The 12277-nt window shown below is 44.2% G+C and overlaps 1 protein-coding gene across 1 annotated transcript in view; it reads left to right on the top strand.

Moving 5' to 3' along the window:
* LOC309796612 (uncharacterized protein) overlaps nt 1-12277 on the top strand; it is an 863921-nt gene that overhangs the window by 334476 nt on the left and 517168 nt on the right. The window lies entirely within an intron of this gene.

The raw sequence follows: 12277 nt of genomic DNA, 5'->3' as shown, positions 1-12277 counted from the left end.
TTGCTATTTTTTGTTATCAATTTCTAGTTTATTTCCATCGCAGAATGAGATTATTCTTTGTATCATTTATATTCTTTTAAATTTGATGATGTGTGTTTTATGGCATAGAATGTGATCTGTCTTGGTGTATGTTCCATGTGGACTTGAAAATAATGTGCTTTCTGCTGTTGTTAAGTATTCTCTGAATGTCATTTAGACCTAGTTAATTGATGTTGCTTTTCAGTTCAACTGCACCTTACTGATTTTCTGCCGAATGGATTTGTCAATTATGAAAAGAGATGTGTTGACATCTCCTTCTATAAGAGTAGATTTGTCTCATCAGTGTTGCCTCGTGTATCTGAGCAGAATTTTTTTGGTGCATACATGTTAAGGGTTGTCATAATTTCTTTGAGAATTGGCCACTTAATCATTAAGTAATGCCCATTTTTATTCCTGACTTTCTTGTTCTGAATACTGCTTTGTCTGAAATAAATATAGCTAGAGCAGATTTTTTTTTCACTCATATTAGCATGGTAGAGTTTTCTCCATCCCTTTAGTTTTTTTTTTTTGAATTTTATTTTATTTTATTTTTTTATACAGCAGGTTCTTATTAGGTATCTGTTTTGTACATATTGGTGTATATATGTCTATCCCAATCTCCCCATTCATCCCACCCCCGCTTTTCCCCCCTTGGTGTCTGTACCTTTGTTCTCTACATCTGTGTCTCTATTTCTGCCTTGCAGACTGGTTCATCTGTACCATTTTTCTAGATTCCACATGTATGCATTAATATATGATATTTGTTTTTCTCTTTCTGACTTACTTCACTCTGCATGATAGACTCTAGGTCCATCCATGTCTCTACAAATGACCCAATTTCGTTCCTTTCTATGGCTGAGTAGTACTCCATTGTATATATGTACCACATCTGCTTTATCCATTCATCTGTCGATGGCATTTAGGTTGCTTACATGACCTGGCTATTGTATCCATTCCTTTACCTTTAATCATTTCATATCTTTATATTTAAAGTGGATTTCTTATAAAGAGCATAGTGTTAGGTCTCCTTTGTTTTCATTCTTTTTATCAATCTCTACCTTTTAATTGGTATATTTAGACCATTCACATTAAAAGTGATTATTGACACAGTTGGATTAACATTGACCACCTTTGTAAGTGTTTTCTACTCATTGAGCTTACTCTTTGTTTCTTGTTTAATCTCCTGCTCTTCTGCCTTCTCTAGTTTTAATTCAAGATTTAATGTTATTCCATTTTCCCTCCTCTTTAGCATATCAGTTATACTTTAAAAAATTTTCTAGTGGTTTCTGTAGCGTTTGCGTTATACATTTCCAATGTATTCAAGTCCTCTTTCACATAACAGCATCCTGCTTCATGGTTAGTGCAAGGACCTCGTAACAGTGCAAGTATACCATTCCTGCCATTCATTTCTCTTATCCATAATGTACAATCACTGGAGGCATTGCTGTTATAGAATTATTTTGAAGAAGTAGTTATCCTTTTTGATCAGTAGAAAATAATAAAAATAAAAGGCTTTATTTTATCTTCATTTATTCCTTGTGTTACTCTCTTCCTTTCTCAGCCAAAGCTTCTGTCCTATATCATTTTCCTTTTCCCAGAAGAATTTCTTTTAACATTTCTTGCAAAGTAGATCTGTGTGACAAATTTCCATCAGTTTTTGTCTGTCAGAGAAAGTCTTTATTTCTCATTATTGTTGAAGGATTTTCTCCCCCGGCTACAGGATTCAGGTTGGTGGTAGTGTTTTTGTTCTTGTTGGGTTTCTTCATTTCCATGCTTTAAAAATCTAACTGTAGTCCTTTCTTGCTAGCACCGTTTGTGAAGAGAAATCTTGGTAATTGTTACCCTTGTTCCTCTATAGTAAGTTCTTTTCTTCTCTAGCTCGTCTCAAGAATTCTCTTTCTGTTTGGTTGTCTGCAGATTGTCTATGATATGTCTAGGTGTAGATTTTTTTTTTTTTCTATTTATCCTGCTTGGTGTTCTCTGAGCTTCCTAGATCTGTGGTTTAGTGTCTGTCATTAATTTGGGGAAATTCTCAGTCATTATTACTTTGAAAATTCTGCTTCTTTCTCTGTTTCTTCTCAGATTATTCCCACTATGCATATGTTACATCTCTTGTAATTGTTCCACAATCCTTGGTTACTCTTTTCTTTTTTAAAAATTATTTTGTTTTCTCTTTGTTTTTTAGTTTGAGGGTTTTCTATCAATGTATATCTTTAATTTCACTGAGTCTTTCCTTGGCCATGTGCAGTCTACTGGTGAGCCTATCAGTGGTATTCTTCATGTCAGTTATGATGTTTTTGATTTCTCACATTTCCTTTTGATGCTTTCCTACAGTTTCCGTCTCTCTACGTACATTACCTACTATTCTTGCATGTCATTCACTTTTTCCATTAGAGACCTAGCGTATGAATCATAAGTATTCTAAAATCCTAGTCTGATATTCCAAATTATCTCCTATATCTGAGTGTGGTTCATTTACTTGCTTTGTTTAATCAGACTGTGCTTTTCTGCCTTTTAGCATATCTTATAATTTTTCGTTGAAGGCTGGTCTTAATGTATTGCATAATAGGAACCGATTTAAAGGGCCTTTAGCATGAGAGTTTGTGTTTATCTGCATAAGAGTTATGTCGTGTTTACTGTTTGCTCTTACTGTAGGTGCCTGAGATTTCAATTTCCTTGAGTGTTCTTGTTGTCTTTGGTTTTCCCTAGGAACATCTTCATAAGTAGTCTAAGCCTTGCAGTTCTTTCAGCAGGAATCCTCTGGTATTATATTGGAACCTTGTTGATGCAGTGGAAAGGTGTACGGGCAGTGTTCTATAATCCTGTGATTAGCTGTCCATGTTTTAGTGGCTCTGTGCCCCTGGGCTATTGCCTTCACAAATGCTTCTCAGCTTTTATCCCCCCTGTTATGTGACACAGGAAGTCTGGAGGGGGCTGGAGTTAGGATTTTCCCTTCATCCAAGGTAGTTGGTTTAGGAAAGTACACAGAACAGAAACATCTGGGCCTGTGTTTCAAAATGGTTCCTTTTTCCTAGGTGTATTTCAAAAGGGTTTATGTCCCCCTCATGCCAGAAGCATGAAGAAATTTTTCTTGGATCTTTATGGTGAGAACCTGTTAGGACCCCAGAAGGTAAAACTCACAGAAGTGTGTGGGCTCCCCTAAGACTAGGCTCTGAGGAGTTTTGGGCTCTGAAGTTTGTCACACATAGCTTCCAGTGTTGCATCAAGTACAATGTAAATTTTTCTACTCCTTCCTGGATCCAGGACTTTCTGCTCCCAGAGAGCTGTGATTCCCTGTATTTGCCTGCATCTTCAGTTTTGAAGCATTGGTTTTCCCTGTAACTTCAATTCTCTGATGGATCTAAGAAGAGTTGTTGATGTTCAGTTTGTTCAGCTTTTTGTCATTGTGAGGATGGGAGTGATGACTTCCAAGATGTTCACGTGGCAGTGCAGGAAAATTCTTGTCAAATAGTAGAGACGGTACCGTATATCCGTGTCTTGTTTCTTATTTTATTGGGAATTCTGATAACATTCCACATTTAAGTATGCTTAATACATATAGATTTTACAGAAGAGAAATTCCCTACTAATGTGAGTTTGCGAAAAGTTATTACCATGGACTGGTGTAAAATTTTTATCAAAGGCCCTTTCTTTACCCCTGCATATACTTAAATTGTGATATTGTGATTTATACTAAGAAATATATATGTGGTCTTCGTCCCCAGAGCTGCTAAAACTGTTGGGGTTTCCGAAGTGAAAAGAGCAAGAAAGGTGAAAGGAGTGTTTCATGTTACTGGTAACAAGCCCCTTTCAACCACACCTGAGCTTATGTTAACGAGGTGACTTTTGGAAAGCCCCTAAGGGTGGGGGGCTGCCTGGGGGACCCACGATGTGATCAGGGGCTAGGAACTTTCAGTCCTACCCTCTGACCTCTGAGGGAAGGAGGGCTGGAGATTGACTTAATTACCAGTGGCCAATGATTTAATTAATTATGCCTGTGTAATGAAGCCTGCCTAAGAATCCTAACCAAAATGGTCTGGAGAGCTTCCAGTTTGCTGAACGCATGTAGGTGCTATGAGGGTGATGCAGCTGGAGAGGGCATGAGAGCGCCACACCCCTTCCCCACACCTCACTTCTAGGCATCTCTTCCATTTGGTTGTTAGGGAGTCACATCCTTTTATAAAAATCCAGTAATCTAGTAAGTACACTGTTTCCTTGAGTTCTTTGAGCCATTTTAGAAAATTACCAAACCCAGGGAGGGGGGGTGTAGGAGCCCCCAATTTATAGCCTGTCAGTCAGAATTATGGGAGACCTGGGTTTGGATTAAGTGTAGGGCAATGTTGCGGGAATGAGCCCTTACCCTGTGGGATCTGATGCCAACTGCAGGTAGATATTGTCAGAATTGAATTGAATTGTAGGATACTCAGCTGGTAGAGAATTGGTTTGTGTGAGCAAAACAAAACAAAACAAAAAACCCATACATTTGGTGTCAACAGGCTTGAGAATAGAAGTGTAGAGATAAATATTCTTTCCCTTTAGAAATGCATTTTCTCCTTTCTCTATTAATGCAGTGATTTCCAACGGTCAGTATTTTCTAATATGATATCTTTGTGTTCCTTAGTCAGAGCCCATTTCTTCATTTAATCACATGGTTATGAGTGAGTATCCTTATATTGGGGCATTCTTATCTGGACTTTGTATCAAGGAGGGCTACCCTATTAAAATGGTTGATCCGTTTTCTATCTTTTTGTATGGTTTGGAAGAATTCAAATAAGGTGGTGATTAGTTTTTCCCCGATCATTTGGTGTGAGGGGGCTCCAAACCTGGATTGTCCTGGAACATTCTGATGGTGCTCTGGGTTTGGACTACATTTTCACTTTAGTGATTTATAGTTTGCTAAAAATTGTTCCATTTTACTTGGGTTTTCAAATTTAAAGGCATGATATTTATAATAAAACAATCATATACAACATTACAGAGAATAAAGTAATGAACCCAATATACCTGGAACCTCAGCATCAAGAATCCTCAATAATTGTTGGAAACAGCTTGTTCAGATTAAGGCTTATTGATTTACCAGTTTGTTTATTGGCAAGTTCACTCCTGAGACAAAGCTGTGTGCTTCCATTAGGAGACACATAGTGTCTGTTTTCTGCTTCCTGGTGGTATTGACAGTTGGTGAGGGTCTTTCCCCTTATCCATTAATCCATTAGGGGCTGTAGAATGGTAATTCTCTCATTCTATCTGATTCTATCATTCCACTGATTTTACATACATACATATACCTATATATTATACATAGTATATGTATAGTGGGATCAATCAATCAATCTATTGATTGTATTATATATAATATTAAAAATATAACTCATTGATATATATCCACATAACATTTTAAAGTGAATAATTCAGTGGCATTACTGCATTCACAATGTTGTACAATCACCGCCTCTCTCTTGTTCCAAACCTATTCCTCATTCCAAAAGGTAACTGCTCCCCGAAAACTGGGTTTGCCTCTTGGTGGGTGTCGAGCCAAATACACAGCCAAGTCAAAGAGCAGGAGAAGGAAGGATTTATTACTTGCAGCAAGGCAGGAGAACCCTGGGGATCTTTCCCAAAGCAGTGTTTCCCTGGACAGCAGAACTGGGGAAGTTTGAAGCTAAGGGTACATGCATATTCATGAAGGGGCTTGAGCAGAGGAGAATTCAGCATAGAGTTGGGGCAAAGGTCAACAGAGTCCGAGCTTTATAGGGGTTTGAAGTCACAAGGGTCAGAAAAGATTACGGTCATCATTCCTTCGGTTCCAGTTGATCTGGTGGTGGTTGATCATTCGAGGGGGGTTTGAATTCTGCAGAACAGCTGAAGGTTGTGCTTCAGGCTAATCTTTACCCTTGAAAAGACTGGGAGTCTTAACAACTGACTTATTACCTTTGCTACTGTTACTACTCCTGCCTGATAACAGTCTTTTGTTGCTGCATTCTTTTATTCCCTTAAGATCATTATTACCGAGGTGTGTTCAAGGGCAAACATTGTTTCACAAAATGATCTTAAAATGGCTTAGATCACAAAATGGCTTAGGCGAAAAATGGCTTCTCTTATGTCAAGAAAGCCATGCCTGGTTCTCTTTCTCCAGGGACCGCCTACCCTATCTGCTTACATAACCTCTTACCCTTCAAAAAGTTACTTCTCATTCATAGCTCTCCCTAGCGCCGGGCAACCATCAATCTGCTCTCTGTCTCTGTGAATTTGCTTATCCTGGATAATTCATGTAAATGGTGTCATACAATATGTGACCTTTTGTTTCTGACTCCTTTCATTTATCATTTATCATAATGTCTCCAAGGTTCATCCATGGTCTCTCAGTTATCTGTACATCATTGCTTTTTATGACTGAATAATATTCCATTGTAAGAATATACCACATTTTGTCTGTCCGTTCATTCAGTGATGGAAATTTTGGGTTGTTTGCATTTTTTGGCTTTTATGAATAATGCTCCTTTGAATATTTGGGTACAAAGATTTGTTTGAATACAATTTTTAAGTTATTTTGGTTATATACCTAGGAATGGAATTGCTGGGTCATATGGTAATTCTTTGTTTAAATTTGAGGAACTACCAAACTGTTTTCCAAAGAGGCTGAACCATTTTACATTCTTCCCAGCAATGTATGAGGGATCCACTTTCTTCATATCCTCGCAAACACTTGTTATTTTCCATTTTTATAACCAACCTAGTGAAATGGTATCCCACTTTTTTTTTTATACATTACCCTAATGACTAATAATATGGAGCATCTTTCATGTACTGTTTGGACACTGGTATATCCTCTTTGTAGAAATGTCTATTCAGGTCCTCATCTCCAACTTATGAGGGAGGCTTTGGATATTGACCTCCTAGGTAAGCTCACTCATTGGTGTATTTATTCGGAGGCCAGTCTCAAAGCACCATTAACAGATTCCAGAGTTGGACTTGAGGGCACACTGGGGAAGTCTCAGGAGAAAGGAGCTCTAATGTGGGAAAGTGCTGGAGCTGAACACACGTGCTGGGACCAGGGCAGTGAGCTTTCAAGGAACCCTGGAGCGAGGGGCAGGAGGACTCTAGATAAATGAAGCCCACAGACAATCCCCAAATTATGGTTTATTCTTGTATTAACTTTCCTTCATCAGGACTGTTTATAGTACTTTGGCTACAGGGTTTTTTGTTTGCTTGCTTCCTTTTTTTTTTTTTTTAAATTGCCTGAAATAGAGTTTGAAGTAGTGAGGAGACAAGTGAACTAAAGGATACTAGGTCTGCCTCAGGCTGGGAAGAGTGAAACAGTGTGGCCTCTAGAGGAATTCAGACCAAGGGTCTATTCCCAGCTCTGTCACAAGTCTTGTGAACTTGAGAAAACTGCAAGTTCATCATCTGCAAAGTGAGTCTGATCATATAGAGCTATTGTAATATACGTGATGTTTGTAAAGCACTTGCAACAGTGGTCTCTCAAGAATGGCATTTATTACTGCGATAACTATGACCCCAGACCATAATACCAACTCCTGGGGATTTTTTTCTTTAATCTCATGAGATGTCAGAAACTACGCAGCACCTTTGGAACGAGCAAAACTGCTTAGACAGTAAAACTATGTAAGATTTCCCCATTTGTAAATATGTCATTTGAGTGTAGAGGAATCTCTCCCAGCTGGATGCCACTCAGAGGTTCTAGAATTTGCGTCAAGGACCAACAACTTCCCTCCCAGGTGCCTTTTCATCCAAACCACCCCTATTTTCATTATAATTTCACCACCACCACCAAAAATGTAGCCTTCATTTGGAGTTCCCCAGATTACACTTAAGATAAGTAGTAGAACATCCCTTTAATGGCGTGGCCTCTGGCCCTTTGACCCCAGTGCAAAGAGTGCTATCACAGTGGCTTCTTGACATCTCACTTCAAGGAAGTACCCTCCTTGTTTCTCGGAAACTCCCTGGAGGCGATGGGATTCAAACACCTAGTTTGTGCACTGTGTTCACCTGCACTGGGACAGGGACACGGAACCCATTTTATTCCTGCCCCGGGTGGAGATTCTCTCTGTTTTACCCACAGTCCCAAAGTAAAAATTCAGGGTAATCTTCCATTCCAGTCTTGAGTCTCTCAACTCTGAGGCCCACCATCTAAGGGTCCCACCCTCCCCCACCACAATTCACTCAGCCCCATTTAGCCCACCATCCCGCCTAACTTAAAGTCACCTCCTCAAGGGAACTGCAGTGTCCCAAAGCTCCAGACTTCCTTGCTTCAGAGCATTTACGCTTGACTGCTCTCATCTGGAACCTCCTCTTTCTCACCCCTTGTTTTAACTTGTCATTTATTTAGGTCTTAGAGCGTGTCTCACCATCTTCTTGATATGGCAGCAGCTCCTAGGCTCTAAAGTTCTGTGGACAGTGGCTCAGTCTTCTTTTTCTTACCATCCCCAGTTCTGCCATGGAGCCTTCCAAAGAGTAGATGCTCAATTAATGGTTGGGAATAAGAGTGGCAACGAGAAGGATGTCTACTTTATTATTGTTTAATTTCTCTCACAATCTTGAATAACCTAAGAAAACATCTTTCAATTTTACAAAAAGAAGCACTAAAAGAATAAGAGAAACCAAAAATGTACCACCATTTACTCTTTCTCTTTTCTTTTTTACTTGACCCACATTATTTTACTGCCGAGTCTATTCACAGTTCCATGGAAATCCCTCTTCCATTGCTGTGTTTTCTTGTTCTAGGTCGTAAAAAAATGGAAGGTTTCTAAATTTGTTTTATGAAATATCAAAACTTTAACTTGTACCTGATAAAAGTAATGGATATGTGATCCATATTGTCACCAGCAGAATGGCGATTTCCTTGGTTCTTGCCCTCCCAAGGAGGAAGAATTCAATCGAGAGGCGTAGAGCAGTTTTAAGTAGCAAGAGTTCAGTTAAGCAGAGCAAAAGTACACTCCCGAGAAAGCAGGAGAGCGGGCTGTCTGGAAACCAGAAGCAGCCCCGCAATGGGGTAGGGCTGTGTTTTGTAGAGTGGTGGTCCCTCCCTGTGTCCTGTGTTATTTGAGTGACAAATCGATTGACAGCTTTAGGTTATATAACTTTCCTGCTAGTATGCAGGCACTTACCCGTAAGCACCCAAGCAGAACCCATGGGGTGGGGCAGGGAAGCAAAAGCCGCAATGCTAAGTTATTACAAATGAGGCATAATGAACCCGGGGTTACCTTGAGTCACCTTTTAGGTCTTGGTGCGCCTGCGTCAACCTGTGCTGGCGGTTTTGTCTTGCTTGGTCCAGGTACGGCTGGAAACCTAGCAGTGGTCCTTGACCACGAGAGGGAGGATCTCTGGGCATGCTGCAACCACCAGTGTCCAGGTAGGGGAGGGAAAGGCGAACCGTCCAGGATGGGGCAGGCCCGCTCATCTGTGACTCGCTATCCTCACCTTGGCTCTGGGCACCCTCTTCAGATCCTGGGCATGAAACCCCTGCAGCACGAGAGCTCGTGGCTGGGCCTCCCTGAGGCTCCTGGCGAGTGCCAGCAGCAGGGGAGCTCGGGGGAGAACCCCGAGAAACAGAAGCGGGGGAGGAGGGCGACTCTTCTATCTCTGCCGCCGCCGCCGCCGCCTCAGTGGCCTGGATACCCTTGAGACTCTGAGTCTCCCCCTGGCCTGGCGGCGTTTCTCCTGGGCACGGCGCTTGCTCTTCCGGCCTCGAGGCATGATGACACGGGTCAGGGCCAGCAGGCGGGAGTGTGGGCAGGAAGGCAGGCAACGAGGGCACCTGGGGGAGGGACAAGGAGATGCTGTGAGCACCTTCAGCGGGGAGAGTCCTCCCTGGCTTTAACCAAGGCCGCCTCTGCAGGGTCCTTGAGGGCACTGCCCGAGGACCCACAGGGCTCCTGTTCTCCTGCTCAGCCTGTCCCCTGAGAGCCCTGTGGAGGACGGTCGAGTGAGCCTTGGGGCACAGCCAGCCAGCCCTGCCTGGGCGGTACGGGGGTGACAGAAGGGGCTGCCAGTGGGACCTTCCGTGTTCTAGGGCGGGGAGTCCGCTCAGTTCATCTTCAGGATCTTTAGGTGGACGGCAGCCAGGGCCTGGGCTTCCTCCCCTCTGTTGCTCTGCTGTTGACACCTCGGTGGTCCCGGAGACCCATGAGGAGGAAGTGAGGGGTGCCCCAGCTCACCGCCCTGACGGGGGAACCCAGTGCTGACAGCTCTGTGGAGTCCTTTCTCTCCTGGGATCACTGGGTCCTCAGTCCCTATTCACTGCTCTCAGTTGGCTTCACGTAGGGCCTGGGACCCACCCTTCTGCCCTCTAATGGCTTTACCTTCAGGCTGAGGATCTCACCTCCCTTAGACCTGATGTAAAGGAGCCTCGGCCTGACTGCTCTGTCCTGAGCCTTCAAGTGCTGAAAGCAGGGGCAAGGCTAGACTCTTGGTCGTCCCCACAGCTCAGGGGGTGGGGCATGTTCCCCTTAGTCGTCACTCAGGGTTCTCAGTTTGAGTCCTGGGAAGGCCTGTGGCTCCTCTCTCTTTACCTGAGGACATGTGCTCATAGAAAGGCCCACAGCTCTCTGAGACCCAATAGAAGAAGGTGAGGGTAGCCTGATTTCCCACATCTACCTGTGGTCTCTGAAGGCAGAAAGCTGTGGCAGGCAAACCCAGGCCTTATGATGGTCGGCCGCACCAGTCCTCACGCAGCCTCCTCGGTTTTTTTTTTTTTTTTTTTTTTTAATTTTTTAAAATTTATTTATTTATAGCTGTGTTGGGTCTTCGTTTCTGTGCGAGGGCTTTCACCAGTTGCGGCAAGTGAGGGCCACTCCTCATCGCGGTGCGCGGGGCCTCTCACTATCGCAGCCTCTCTTGTTGCGGAGCACAGGCTCCAGACACGCAGGCTCAGTAATTGTGGCTCACGGGCCTACTTGCTCCGCGGCATGTGGGGTCTTCCCAGACCAGGGCTCGAACCCGTGTCCCCTGCATTGGCAGGCAGATTCTCAACCACTGCGCCACCCGAAGGGAAGCCCAGCCTCCTCGGTTTGACTCCTGGGAAGACCTATAATTTCTCCCTCTCTTCACCTATTACTGTGCTCACTTCTGTGTCACCCCGGGAGGAGTTAAGGGTTGCCTCTGCTCGGCCTGACATCTATCCAGGCGTCTCCCAGGACTGACAGCAGGGGAGAGATGATGTGCTGCCCCCATTGTTATGGTTTTCACGCTCCACTCCAGCCTTAGGTCCTCACCCCAACTCCTAGCACAACCTGGAAATTTCCCCTATGCTGAGTCAGCCAGCCTCAGAGCAAAGTCCTCACCACCCTGAGTCCCCAGAAGTAGAAGTCAGAGTAGGCCACGTGTAGCCACAGCTATTTCTCAGGGGCTTCTGAGGACTAACAGCAGAGGGCAGGATTCTCCGGGCTCCACTTTGCTGGGGTCTGTGACCTCAGTAGTCCTCAGTCTGTCAGGATCTGGGACTCTTCCCTCTACTGACCTGAGTCCTCCGGAGCTGGAAGCAAGTGGGTGACACATGGAACTGCCCCTGCCTGGGGCTTCCCAGGGCCGAGAGGGTGGCGGGGCTGTGCATGTGTTCCTCTCTCTTTTCGGTTGAGTGTTCCCCTTGGTCCTCACTCGGAGCCCTTACGCTGACTCTTCCCGTGACCTAGAGAGGCCTGTGCTCTCATACTGCAGCCTTTAATTCCCTGAGACCACCTAGGAGGATGTGAGGGTTGCCTCACGTGGGCATGACTGCCTGTGGTCACTCATGGCCGACAGTAAGGGAGGGATTCTGTGGCGTCCCCACTTTTATGATTTGGGTGGTTCCCTCAGTCCTCGTGGTCCTGTGCTTGGCTCTTGGCATGACCTGGAATTCCTCCCTGTGCTCACCTGAGGCTAGCCCCTGAGACCAAGTGCCTCATCTACCTGAGACGCTCTAAAAGGAAAGGTGTGGGGCGCATCATGCCAACATTCCTGGCTTTGCCAAGGGGAGGCGTGCAGTGGCAGGGCTGTGTTCTACGTGGAGTCCCTCTATCCCCATTTAGAGACACTAGATTTCCAGTCTCTACTGAGTGAGGCTGTTCCCCATAGACCAAGGCCCTCGCCTCCCTGAGACCACCCCCAGTGGAAAGAGGGGGCACGTCAGCCAGAAAGCGTTGTCCTGGGCCTCCTGGGGCTGACGTCAGGGGTGGGACTCTGCATTCTCCTCTGTTCTGGAGTGAGTGGTCCTCTTGCTCCTCATTCAGGGTCCTCATCGTGAGGCCTGACCAGACCCAGGCCT

This window comes from Mesoplodon mirus (assembly GCF_964341445.2).
Source record: "Mesoplodon mirus genome assembly, chromosome: X".
NCBI classification, from domain to species: Eukaryota; Metazoa; Chordata; class Mammalia; order Artiodactyla; family Ziphiidae; genus Mesoplodon; species Mesoplodon mirus.
The sequence above is the reverse complement of the archived record's forward strand: the minus strand, read 5'-3'. Positions and strand labels throughout refer to the sequence as shown.